This window comes from Saccoglossus kowalevskii, chromosome 22 (assembly GCF_978046115.1).
Source record: "Saccoglossus kowalevskii chromosome 22, keSacKowa6.1, whole genome shotgun sequence".
In the NCBI taxonomy this organism is placed as follows: domain Eukaryota; kingdom Metazoa; phylum Hemichordata; class Enteropneusta; family Harrimaniidae; genus Saccoglossus; species Saccoglossus kowalevskii.
In genome coordinates this window covers 18,658,487-18,672,472 of record NC_140662.1, presented here as the reverse complement: position 1 = coordinate 18,672,472, position 13,986 = coordinate 18,658,487, and the positions used below count along the sequence as shown (strand labels likewise).

General features: G+C 35.9%; 2 long non-coding RNA genes across 2 annotated transcripts; one reads left to right on the top strand and one right to left on the bottom strand.

Moving 5' to 3' along the window:
• Positions 1-225: 225 nt before the first annotated feature.
• Positions 226-1,399, bottom strand: LOC146729095 (uncharacterized). Its single transcript, XR_014928191.1, has 2 exons — positions 559-1,399; positions 226-335 (listed from the first exon to the last, which is right to left on the bottom strand). It is a non-coding gene; the product is annotated as an uncharacterized LOC146729095 (long non-coding RNA).
• Positions 1,400-7,611: 6,212 nt separating this feature from the next.
• Positions 7,612-8,578, top strand: LOC146729094 (uncharacterized). Its single transcript, XR_014928177.1, has 2 exons — positions 7,612-8,246; positions 8,470-8,578. It is a non-coding gene; the product is annotated as an uncharacterized LOC146729094 (long non-coding RNA).
• Positions 8,579-13,986: the final 5,408 nt, after the last annotated feature.

Below are 13,986 nucleotides of genomic sequence, written 5' to 3'. Positions count from 1 at the left end.
CATACGATGTGAGTAAGGAAAATAGTTGCGTAGTGTATAAATGTTTAGCGTGATTAAATATTTCTTTGTTAACACCTCGAAAAATACGTAGATACATGTAAATGTGCGGCGTGGTTAAATTTATTTTTAATGCCACAAAAAATACGAGTACATAAACGATTCGATTAAAACACAGAAACGAGAAAAGCCAATAATAGTAAACATTGATCAATAAAAAATAATTCATTCTATATATACATATGTTGTTTATTTTTACATTTCTTACTTCCTTTCAATGAGTCAAGCAGTCTGTACACTTTTTTTTTTATTCCATCACTATAATCAGAATCGCTCATCTGTCGTACAAGAAAGAGAGAGAGAGAGGATAATATTAAAAACCGATAGTTATATAAAGAAAGTATAAGTTATGTGTTGAAAATTTAATAATATGAATTATCCCGTAAAACTGCGGTCATCAATCCGCTAAAATGCAAAGTATGCAAAATCGGTTGATCGACGTACAGTTTGTTTTTCAAAAAATGGCGGACTACGCTACTATGAGTTAAAATGTATAATTACCTGATCGTTTCACAGAATAACTTTTGACATACATAATCATCACACGGAATGAGTTTACGGTGTAACGTAGCGATTTTCGTTTTTTCCCCCGACGAAGAAAATATGTCCTCGCTTCTTGCCAAAGATTCAAAGGCGGTAGACCAAGTTTGACCTTCCGTGAAAAGTTCATCTCATGGACACTACGAGTCATACAGGACGTATTGGCAACACATGGCTTGAAAGTATTTGATGATTGTAGATCCACGTACGAGAAATCTTATAAATTCCATGACATGAATACCGTACGAGTCATAATAGTCTTCGTGGTAAGGGTATTTCAGACAGAAAGTGGCCCAACGCGTTCCACTCGCGAATATCAACGGTGTTTGATATAAGCGATGTGTATCATTCCGAAGCACACTTGTGAATGCCAGTCTGAACTCAATCACAAGATTAAATGTAAGGCGTGTCTAGTCCTAAGTGTTCCCAACGTGAAATAGACCTCCCACGTAGATGATAAACAACAGATGTTGGTATATTTATGTTATCTAAAACATGAACACTCACAAACAGCCTGAGGGATATCGAGTTTCAAGTTGAAAGCGTGAATTTCGACCTGCGTGTATGGGATACTGATAACATGACTCGACATTCTGTTGACCCCGGCACTATCAGTCAATTCACTGACTTAAACCACAGTCACTCTACTAGGACGGTTAGGAAGCGCCGCGTCATTCTATTGTACCCACCCTTGTCTCCATAAACATTGAAACAAGAGAGGTGTTAACGAGTTAAGAAGTCATTAGCATTAAACAGGCGACGGAAAACACGCGATAAATCATGAGACAGTGCGAGAGTTGCGTCATTTTCCCCCACAAAGCATTGCAATACATGGCACTTTGACCTTTCAACGAAGAGCAGTCTCAAATGCGGAAATGAACATGCTTTGTATATACACGTTTTTCGCGAGAAAATCTTGCTGTCTTGTATGGCATTCTGAAATTATAAATAGTTAATAGAATACTATATTAGTGAATTTCCCCCAAAAGTCGTCCCTGTCTCGACTGAATCAAAACATGTTGAACGGGATTTGTATCAGTCGTCAAATAAAGCGAATGGAGGGATATGAAAGCACGACAATCAAAAATCTCTTTTGTCCAATTACCTCCTATGAAAACTATGCAATAAAGCAACACGGCGACCACCTCCATAGACGAAAACATGCAAAACTTCGCCATAAAGTGACTCTAAAAACACACAAAAAATACGAGAATGGACAAAGGAATATTGTAAAGGTTTGCAGACATCAATGTTTTTAGCGATAAAATTGTTTCTAAACTGAGTGAGGGGTTTATTTTACGGACCGAAAGACTGTTAGAGATCAAGACAAAGAGACTGTCAACAAAACACCGTTTTTCTCGAGTAAAGCATCTTCAAGATTGCAAAAGAATGCTCATCTGAAAAATACAATATCACTCCTAGTCACAGTTCAGTTGAGATTGTAGTTTGATGTAAAAATAAAGCACAATTTAAAAAAGTTCACAGTCTTCTCGAGGGTCTTCTCGAGCAACATCGAACGCAATAAATAATGGTGAAAAATAGTGCATTCCAATGACAAATACGTCATAGTTTTGAGACCAGCATAGGTTCTCAGAAGCTGCTCGTTCACACCTTTAACCAATAGAGCTTCCTAACCGTCCTAGTAGAGTGACTCCTAGTAGAGTGACTGTGCTTAAATTATTTTTATCAATTAGCCTTTGCTAAAATACTGCCGTCATTTTCCACGTCATTAAAAAAAACATGGCCCGCAGCGGAGGGATTTGAAATAAAACACGTTCAATCTCGTAATGACGCGTTCTCCGTGTCAATGTTACGATTATACTCGAAATTGACTATTTGGGGGATAAAAACTGGGTCAACTTGATTCAGTCAACATGAATCTGACCCAGGCAGTATGATGATTCCAGTCCGTCACCAATTCACTTGTCTGAAAAGGCACACCCCAAGGGTGTATGACGCCTTGTCTCAATTCAGGCCGAATCAAAGACTGTGCACGCCGTCGATCTATATCTGTGATCGATGTAGACCAGAAACATTCCACCACTCTGATCGTTTTTATATCATCGGTAATTCAGTGTACCGCTCGAATGTAATGCATCAATCAATAGTTTAGTTTTGAAGGTTTATTTTACAATAACTGGAAAACCGACCGAAATCGCGAAATTTTAGGATTCAATCTTTACTCAGTCAAACATCAAAACTAAGTATTCAGTTCATTCTCTCTTCACTAATAAAATGGCAGTACTCAGCAAACTATCATTCATCGTTTTTTTAAACAGCATGGGTAAAAGACATGGATCAAAGTAAATAGCAAACCAAGAAATTTGGCAAGCCTGCTAGAGTTGAGAAAATATCCTTGTAAAAGACATGAATCAGATTTTAAACAATTTGACTATGGCAAAAATAATATTTGAAATACACATAAATCTCAGGATGACAAAAAAGAAAATCATTGAAATATTGACAGGTAATTCGAACAATCCTTTAGAAATTCATAGCACAGAAACATTACACGATGCAAATAAAAGTACACATCATAAAAACAAGTTACGAACTTACAGAAAAATTAAAACAGAATTTGCATATAAAAAAATATATCACCACAATCAAAAATCTAAAACATAGTGCTGCGCTAAGGCGAAACTCGGAATAAGGGCTCATACCCTTAAAATGGAAAGGGGTAGATATAATAACATTATAGCTGAAGACTAAATTTGCCCAGTTTGTGACAACTAGAAAATTGAGAACGAAAAACAACTTCTCAATTGTAATCTATACATGGAGGAACGAAATAATCATGATTAAAATATTAAATACAATAAAATCAACTTTAGGACGGACGATGAACACCTAACAGATATACTAAGAAGTTAAAATGACAAAATAATCATTGAGCTAGGAAAATTCGTCCACATCTGTTTCAGGTTACGACAAGAAAAAAAAACTAAAATACCAGATGTCTAAACCAATCACAAAATAATTTGTTTTTCTTTACATTCAAATGTTTGTGATTTTATTATTGTTACACATTGCTTATTTTTGTTACTTTATTGTATATAATCTTATAGCTGAAGACTGAATTTGCTCAGTTTGTGACAACTAGAAAATTGTGAACGAAAAACAATATCTTCTCATTTGTAATCTATACAATAAGAAACAAAAAAAAATCATGATTAAAATATTAAATACAATAAAATCAACTTTAGGACAGATGATGAACACCTAACAGGTATACTAAAAAAGTTAAAATGACAAAACAGTGAACGAAAAACAATATCTTCTCATTTGTAATCTATACAATAAGAAACAAAAAAAATCATGATTAAAATATTAAATACAATAAAATCAACTTTAGGACAGATGATGAACACCTAACAGGTATACTAAAAAAGTTAAAATGACAAAACAATCATTGAGCTAGGAACATTCGTCCACATCTGATTCAGGGCACGATAAGAAAAAAAAATCCTAAAATGCCAAATGCCTAAACCAACCACCAAATATTTTTTTTTTTGCTTTACATTCACATGTTTGTGATTTTATTATTGTTACACTTTGCTGGTTTTTTGTTACTTCGTTGTATTTCCAACCAAGATCCCACGCATGAATACGGTTTCAATTTTAATTATTATTGTGCAAATTAGATGGTTGGATATTGACATCATGGTCAGTTTACCGCCTCAGTTATCACATCGTGCTTTGTAAATATTTGAAAAGCTCAGTGGTCACAGATAGCGTTGCAACACACGCACGCACTCTTTCGTAGGGGGAACTAGCCATGTTGTGTACGGCCGCAGTGAGTTGAATTGAAAAGCCCGCTTCAAGTTGTGTACGTAGAGTAATAGATTATTATAAATTATATTAGACATAATCATAATCGCAATCAAGAAGCAGATCTTTCCTCACCGATAAAATAGCTACTTATTGCTGACCCGTGTTTACCATGTTGTTAGGACAATTTGATTCATGGCATTATTCAATACAGGAGTTATGAAACGCGATCAGACCCCATTAAAACAATATCACGCGTCGTGCGTTACTTCAATAATAACACCCAGCTGATTTGAAGACTATATAGTTGTGTCTTCAATTATTATTTCAAAGGCGAATATCTTTCACGTATACACTATAAACATTACAAACGGTAACATCGGTGTAAAGTATTTATTTCGAGAGCAAGTCAACACTGTTCATAATGAAAGAATCGACAAAAATGGCAAAATAAAAGAAATATCTAATCATTCGAACTACAACGTGCATACATACATACAGTATTTTGAGGATCGTCGATTGATATTACGCCATATTGCAAGTGATACTATTATGAATGAAAGTGTTAACGAAATGTAATGTGCACGCACGCATTTCTCGTCCACCGGTGCCCCAGTCACGTCAAACAGTCGATTTACGAGAGTTTAAACAATGCGGTCAGGATATTATAATTGTATAGTGGAATCTGTCTAATGGATAAGCGAGTGCTCTCTGTACATCTTGGGAATAATCAAAACTTAGCGCATTTTATTAAACATGAATTAGCATACAAAGTGTATGCCATTATTACTGGTCGATGTTCGCCATTGAAAATGCGTACGTGTTTACCGTCAAAGAACAAACTACGCACCATCTCTATAATATGAAACATTTACGATTTCTTGACCCGCTTCCAGTTTGCTTATTGAATCTACAATGATAATAATAAAATTTCATCTCATTCTTTCCAATATAACTGTTTATTTTAAATTAGTGGTAAAGACATAATCGAGTATAATTTATAAGCGGAGTCTGAATTTGTCAATGGTATACGTTATTATACGTACTGTGATTCAGTAGTTTGTTGGTAAAAATGACAAGTTTGGTATTAAAATATGTATAATTTCAAAATTTGGTTAATTTTGTCTTAGAAATATGGGTCAATTTCTCGAGCTAGTAACTACAATTGTCTCTTTGTAGCCAAGCCAAGGCCGTTACCTCGAACAGGAGATCGCCTATAATGTTTCTTTTTTGTCGTTGATCGTGGAAATTTGAATCTGGTGGTGTGGTTAGTTGAGTGATTTCTTTTGCCAGGCTGCTAAGGATGTCAGCGTAATTTGTGACGAATCATAGTGCTTCATTTAATTTGGTTTTGAACCATTTGAAGAGAAACTCGTTGTTTGAAGCATCGGCTATGGCTCTCAATGTTTTTGAGGTTGACTCTGTTTTTCAAATGGGTCAATGTATTTAATACATTCTGTTGCACGTTCGAGCGGGGTCAGCCCCTTGTCATTTGACCATTCAAATGTAACGTTCGTTCTTGCCTCTTCTAGTATTTCGAAATCGTGGATACTCGAAATGCTGTTTAAAAAAACGATGAATGATAGTTTGCTGAGTACTGCCATTTTATTAGTGAAGAGAGAATGAACTGAATACTTAGTTTTGATGTTTGACTGAGTAAAGATTGAATCCTAAAATTTCGCGATTTCGGTCGGTTTTCCAGTTATTGTAAAATAAACCTTCAAAACTAAACTATTGATTGATGCATTACATTCGAGCGGTACACTGAATTACCGATGATATAAAAACGATCAGAGTGGTGGAATGTTTCTGGTCTACATCGATCACAGATATAGATCGACGGCGTGCACAGTCTTTGATTCGGCCTGAATTGAGACAAGGCGTCATACACCCTTGGGGTGTGCCTTTTCAGACAAGTGAATTGGTGACGGACTGGAATCATCATACTGCCTGGGTCAGATTCATGTTGACTGAATCAAGTTGACCCAGTTTTTATCCCCCAAATAGTCAATTTCGAGTATAATCGTAACATTGACACGGAGAACGCGTCATTACGAGATTGAACGTGTTTTATTTCAAATCCCTCCGCTGCGGGCCATGTTTTTTTTAATGACGTGGAAAATGACGGTAGTATTTTAGCAAAGGCTAATTGATAAAAATAATTTAAGCACAGTCACTCTACTAGGAGTCACTCTACTAGGACGGTTAGGAAGCTCTATTGGTTAAAGGTGTGAACGAGCAGCTTCTGAGAACCTATGCTGGTCTCAAAACTATGACGTATTTGTCATTGGAATGCACTATTTTTCACCATTATTTATTGCGTTCGATGTTGCTCGAGAAGACCCTCGAGAAGACTGTGAACTTTTTTAAATTGTGCTTTATTTTTACATCAAACTACAATCTCAACTGAACTGTGACTAGGAGTGATATTGTATTTTTCAGATGAGCATTCTTTTGCAATCTTGAAGATGCTTTACTCGAGAAAAACGGTGTTTTGTTGACAGTCTCTTTGTCTTGATCTCTAACAGTCTTTCGGTCCGTAAAATAAACCCCTCACTCAGTTTAGAAACAATTTTATCGCTAAAAACATTGATGTCTGCAAACCTTTACAATATTCCTTTGTCCATTCTCGTATTTTTTGTGTGTTTTTAGAGTCACTTTATGGCGAAGTTTTGCATGTTTTCGTCTATGGAGGTGGTCGCCGTGTTGCTTTATTGCATAGTTTTCATAGGAGGTAATTGGACAAAAGAGATTTTTGATTGTCGTGCTTTCATATCCCTCCATTCGCTTTATTTGACGACTGATACAAATCCCGTTCAACATGTTTTGATTCAGTCGAGACAGGGACGACTTTTGGGGGAAATTCACTAATATAGTATTCTATTAACTATTTATAATTTCAGAATGCCATACAAGACAGCAAGATTTTCTCGCGAAAAACGTGTATATACAAAGCATGTTCATTTCCGCATTTGAGACTGCTCTTCGTTGAAAGGTCAAAGTGCCATGTATTGCAATGCTTTGTGGGGGAAAATGACGCAACTCTCGCACTGTCTCATGATTTATCGCGTGTTTTCCGTCGCCTGTTTAATGCTAATGACTTCTTAACTCGTTAACACCTCTCTTGTTTCAATGTTTATGGAGACAAGGGTGGGTACAATAGAATGACGCAGCGCTTCCTAACCGTCCTAGTAGAGTGACTGTGGTTTAAGTCAGTGAATTGACTGATAGTGCCGGGGTCAACAGAATGTCGAGTCATGTTATCAGTATCCCATACACGCAGGTCGAAATTCACGCTTTCAACTTGAAACTCGATATCCCTCAGGCTGTTTGTGAGTGTTCATGTTTTAGATAACATAAATATACCAACATCTGTTGTTTATCATCTACGTGGGAGGTCTATTTCACGTTGGGAACACTTAGGACTAGACACGCCTTACATTTAATCTTGTGATTGAGTTCAGACTGGCATTCACAAGTGTGCTTCGGAATGATACACATCGCTTATATCAAACACCGTTGATATTCGCGAGTGGAACGCGTTGGGCCACTTTCTGTCTGAAATACCCTTACCACGAAGACTATTATGACTCGTACGGTAGTCATGTCATGGAATTTATAAGATTTCTCGTACGTGGATCTACAATCATCAAATACTTTCAAGCCATGTGTTGCCAATACGTCCTGTATGACTCGTAGTGTCCATGAGATGAACTTTTCACGGAAGGTCAAACTTGGTCTACCGCCTTTGAATCTTTGGCAAGAAGCGAGGACATATTTTCTTCGTCGGGGGGAAAAACGAAAATCGCTACGTTACACCGTAAACTCATTCCGTGTGATGATTATGTATGTCAAAAGTTATTCTGTGAAACGATCAGGTAATTATACATTTTAACTCATAGTAGCGTAGTCCGCCATTTTTTGAAAAACAAACTGTACGTCGATCAACCGATTTTGCATACTTTGCATTTTAGCGGATTGATGACCGCAGTTTTACGGGATAATTCATATTATTAAATTTTCAACACATAACTTATACTTTCTTTATATAACTATCGGTTTTTAATATTATCCTCTCTCTCTCTCTTTCTTGTACGACAGATGAGCGATTCTGATTATAGTGATGGAATAAAAAAAAAGTGTACAGACTGCTTGACTCATTGAAAGGAAGTAAGAAATGTAAAAATAAACAACATATGTATATATAGAATGAATTATTTTTTATTGATCAATGTTTACTATTATTGGCTTTTCTCGTTTCTGTGTTTTAATCGAATCGTTTATGTACTCGTATTTTTTGTGGCATTAAAAATAAATTTAACCACGCCGCACATTTACATGTATCTACGTATTTTTCGAGGTGTTAACAAAGAAATATTTAATCACGCTAAACATTTATACACTACGCAACTATTTTCCTTACTCACATCGTATGTTTTTTTGTGACGTTAAAAAAATACTCAACCATGTCATAAATATATACTCCATGTCAATATTTCATTCTTGTTTACTTCTTTTGTGCAATAAACTCCATTAGTTTTCAAAATGACGTGTATTTATTAACGTGTGTGTGTGTGTGTGTGTGTGTGTGAGCGCCCTCTACGAAACATTCTGAAAAATCTTTCGTCCACGCCTGTCCAATTAAAAAATAATTAAAAATAATTAAAAATAATTAAAAAATAATAAAAAAAAATAAAAAAAAATAATTAAAAAAAATGATAGTAATTTATGCAAATGTATTCACGATGACCTCGACACGACCTCGTATTCACATCAATTTTATGTATGCAAATGTATTCACAATATCCCATTGTGACGTCATCCTCATTCAAATGATCCCCTTTACAGCATTGGTCCTCATTTATGCTAATTTATGCACGAATTCCCATTGTGACGTCATTATTTATGCTAAAGCTGGACTATAGGGACGACCATGAGGGCGCTGTTCAAATTGATAGTAATTTATGCAAATGTATTCACGATGACCTCGACACGACCTCGTATTCACATCAATTTTATGTATGCAAATGTATTCACAATATCCCATTGTGACGTCATCCTCATTCAAATGATCCCCTTTACGGCATTGCTCCTCATTTATGCTAATTTATGCACGAATTCCCATTGTGACGTCATTATTTATGCTAAAGCTGGACTATAGGGACGACCATGAGGGCGCTGTTCGTATGACGTCATCGCATCCGATTATGAACAGCGCCCTCATGGTCGTCCCTATAGTCCATACTAAACTACTACAATAGCAATGAACGTACAATGTTTTTTTGTACGTGCGGGTGTAAGGAGACTGTGCAAATGTCATCCGGGTACTTATTGTCTGAAATGTAAAAAATGTGGGAAACTAGTAGAAGTTAGGTACAATCATTCTATTGGTGGATAGTAAGGTCTCTAAAAAGAAGATTCAGTAACCCACATTATCAACGCAACTCCCAGAAAGAAACAATTATTAATGTATTCTGGAGAGTGTGGACATGTGTGATCGTCAAAGTGTTCACGATGCCAAGAAAGAAACATTCCAATTTCTTTGTACTAAATTAGATATTGACTATCCACTTTGTCAAACTCGTTATATGCAAACAATGTGAAGAGTTCCAACAGTGTTTGCTGCATGACCATGCAGGTCTAAACAACTCTCTAGTATTCCCAACTATGAGATTGTACCCCCCCCCCTGCGTTGAAGTGACACCGGAGCGGAATCACTCCGATGATTATGCTAATTACAAATTGTTGACTAGCACTGAAAACGAATCAAAGTGCAACTCCGATGTTTGAATCACATTTCCGTTGTAATTTAGAGTGAAATAACTAAACCCCAGCACCACCACCACCATAACTCTAACCTACACTACACTACACTACACTACACTACACTACACTACACTACACTACACTACACTACACTACACTACACTACACTACACTACACTACACTACACTACACTACACTACACTACACTACACTACAACAATTTATCCCGTTTCAGCTACATTTTTCAATTCTAAACTACAAGATACGACTAGCAGCAGAACATTCACGTGTTTCCGTGACTAGTCCGCAATTTGCATTGTGACCTTTAAAAGATCACGTTAACACACCCACTCATGAATAATCATTGACATCATGAATAATTAATAACATTCAGATGCGTCCAGTCAGGAATTATTTCGCGGTCACGTTAGTTTTCGCAATCGCGCTAAAAGGACTTAAAACAATTAATTAGTAAGTCCCGATTTTGCCAGTCTACAGTATGGTGTGTATTAAATGTTACAAAATCATTTTCTAAAATAGCTAGCAACATAAAATTAGATGTGCAGTCTGGCTTGTGCATTTCAAGTGATGTCGTCCTAAAGGAATTGAATGAAACTATTCTATTTGTTTACTCAATAAACAAGCAATATTGCTGTTGTGTGTTAAGCTGTGTTTCATCACCACATTAGAAAATAATTATGAAATGTGCAAATTAAATAACAGTGAAATAGAGCTTTTAGAATTCGAGAAATAAGGTATATTTACTTTCCTTCACACGTTTCCTTGAAATCGAGCATTAACAAAAAATATCTGCCCTTCTATACCGAACTGGTAGTGATCTGACAATATTGCATTAGAAAATAGTAAAAGTGTTGTGTCTCTCCAGAGCCGAATAGAACAACTTGAAGCGAGAGTTTGGGGATTGAGTAAAGTTGATGTAGACTTCTACAAAGATTTGGTTGCTGATAAATTGTATAGTAAATTTTATATACAGGCGCTTATTGACCCAGTTATTTGGAAGATTGTTGTTTATTTCACATTAAACACAACTTAACGGAACCATCGTCATTGTAACAATTTTGAGTGGGATCAGCATTATTTTGTTTTTTACCGTAGAACTTCAATGGAGAGTAGGGCTCGCTTTCTCAGACGTTTATTTTCTATCTGTTTACTTCTTTTTACATGTTCTGATCAATGTATCTATCCATTACATATCTATCTTTCTGATATGGTTGAATGTTACATTTGTACAATGGACGCACTGCATCGTTATATGTTAATAAAAGATCATCTGACACATTTATGGAGGACAATATAGTCAGAAATGCATTCTCAATAACAACCATCGACAATGTAGACAAATCCTCGAAATATGCTGCACTGATGTCAGTTGTTAATCAATGGGGTTTTCATGGTACTTCTTACCAAATGGTTCAACCAAAACCTAAAATTGTGCATAAAGCTACAGAAGATTTTGTTTTTGGTAGTTATTCTTTTGTTAAAGATCTCAGTTATTAAGTTATTAAAATACATGGTGATGGTCGTTGTTTTTTTGTAGATGCATTGTTGTGCGAAATAATTTCCCTCTGCGTACCTGTAATAGGTGTGTTAATGCACTATCTGGTGATTTGTCGCTGGTTGAAAGGGAACAGAAATTGGCAGATAAACTAAGATTGCATACTGATGAAGTAATGCAGGCCAATCATGCTTGTTTTGATGAGCAGAATGATGGCCAGCTGGATGTTTTACTGGATGGGAATAGGTACATGGTCATCTTACATAGGGCAGAGTGCATAACAAAAACATGATAGATACGCTGGAGTGACAGAAATGTTGTGTGCTGTTTTGTAGCCAAATGTCCTCTCCATATATATACAGCACAGAATGATTCATTTGTGAAGGGAGAAACCTTTGGTGAATTCTTTTCAAATGCCGACCCTGTTTGTCTTTTATATCATCCTGACCAACCCGGAAAACCTGGCCATTATGATTTACTATAGAATCGCCAGTTAGTAAACAGTAAGGATAGCTTTATCATCGAATCAACAACAAATTCATTCACGCGGTGGCGAGAGATAAACTGCAAATTCTGTACTTCTAGTATGACTGAATGTAGCATGACCAAAGTTTTCTCACCTACTCTGTGTGCAATCAATCTTGCTTTAATCTGCAAACTTTAGTGAGCATTCACACCATTGGACTAGAAAACGAACATACAAACTGTCAGAAAGAAAACAAAATTGGCGATGTATCCGTTTTTAGGCCTCCACTCATTCCAGAACGTTTGTCCCAATCGTCATTGCCTGGTCAAATCTTTGTACCAAAGAACTTCTGTACATTCTGTAGAACCATGCTCTACATCAATCTCAATCAAACATATTATATATTATAAAAAATGCACTAGCAATGGATGATACTAGTTCTGATAATGAGCAATCTAATGTTATCTATTCAGGTATATCTAATGAAAATGCCGATTCTATCGAAAAAATACGTGCAATAATTAATAGGCTGTACAAGACGTTTACAGTTGGTTTAAAATCAAATATCTGGTTGTTGTTGGTGATAGGAAAACATCATCTTGTCAGACTAAGAGACATGTACGGCTCTGATTGTGACTGGCTCATATCAATATATTGGTGACTGGCACACCCTTAAAAACTATCAGCCAGTTCTGATGAAAATATTTTGAGATGCAGGGCTAAAACAGCTGGCTGGCCTCAGTTACAAAGGGGTAACATTGGAAATGTTTATTTAGCAATGACATAGGCAATACACGAGTCTGTATTATTATCTACAAATAACGAGCTTACTTAAACATAATGGTATTTATTTATTTATAAATAATGCATTTTGCTGCATGATATGTAAATAATATTGCACACTTTTCTTATTTTATACAAAACACAATTGTTTGTATATACATATAAATATGGTGCACTTGCTGTAGAACTATTAATTTTCACAATAATCGTACATCTGGATTTCAACGTTCATGTGTATTATCAGTGACGGAAATTATTAGCAAACACTCATAATTTTTTGACCACGTCTTCCAGCTTCAATTTATGTTGCATTTTGATGACAAAACTTTCATGCAGGCAATAGGGTATAGTTTGGGAAATACTTTGATCAATAAAAAAGGCTTCTCTGCTTCTTTAGCAATATTGTTTTACCTTAGTTTCATGATGACAATTTTATTTCCATGCATCCATGTCTGACATGAACGTGATCCGGTTGACACCCTCGTTGATAGTAAAATTCAACTTATATATTACTTGTATTTTGAAATATTTTTACGCCTTCCTCGTGTTTTTAATTCGAACTTTTGGCTTAAACAAAAGTATAAAGCGCGGTGGTCGTCGTGCAGCGCGTGTTCGAATTTCATGTAAATAAACAATGTATTTTACACGTGTTGTATACGTCGCTATGAGTCCCATATCGAACAGGACGCGGCACGACGACTGCCGCCCTTTAAATGTGAAACGCGAAAAACTTCAATGATGACTATGAAGTGTAAGAAGCATCTTCTGCCAACGCATTTCCACTATACGTTCTATCTCATGTTATTGTACCATTCGTCATCCAATTTCGAGTTATCATATTTCACGGGTTCGCGTTTTTGGAATACGCCCTCTGTCGACTACATTTGTAAAATATGATTTTTTTTTCGGAAAATAAAGTGGCGCGGTACGAACACTTTCTAACCTCACGGCGTTCCACACACGTGTGAAGATTGATAATTCGAATTATTCGTCTTTATAGACCAATAGTGACATGGATATGAGTAAAATACTAGTATATATACTGTTTTCCGTATCATAAACTATCACTACAACGAGAATTATATT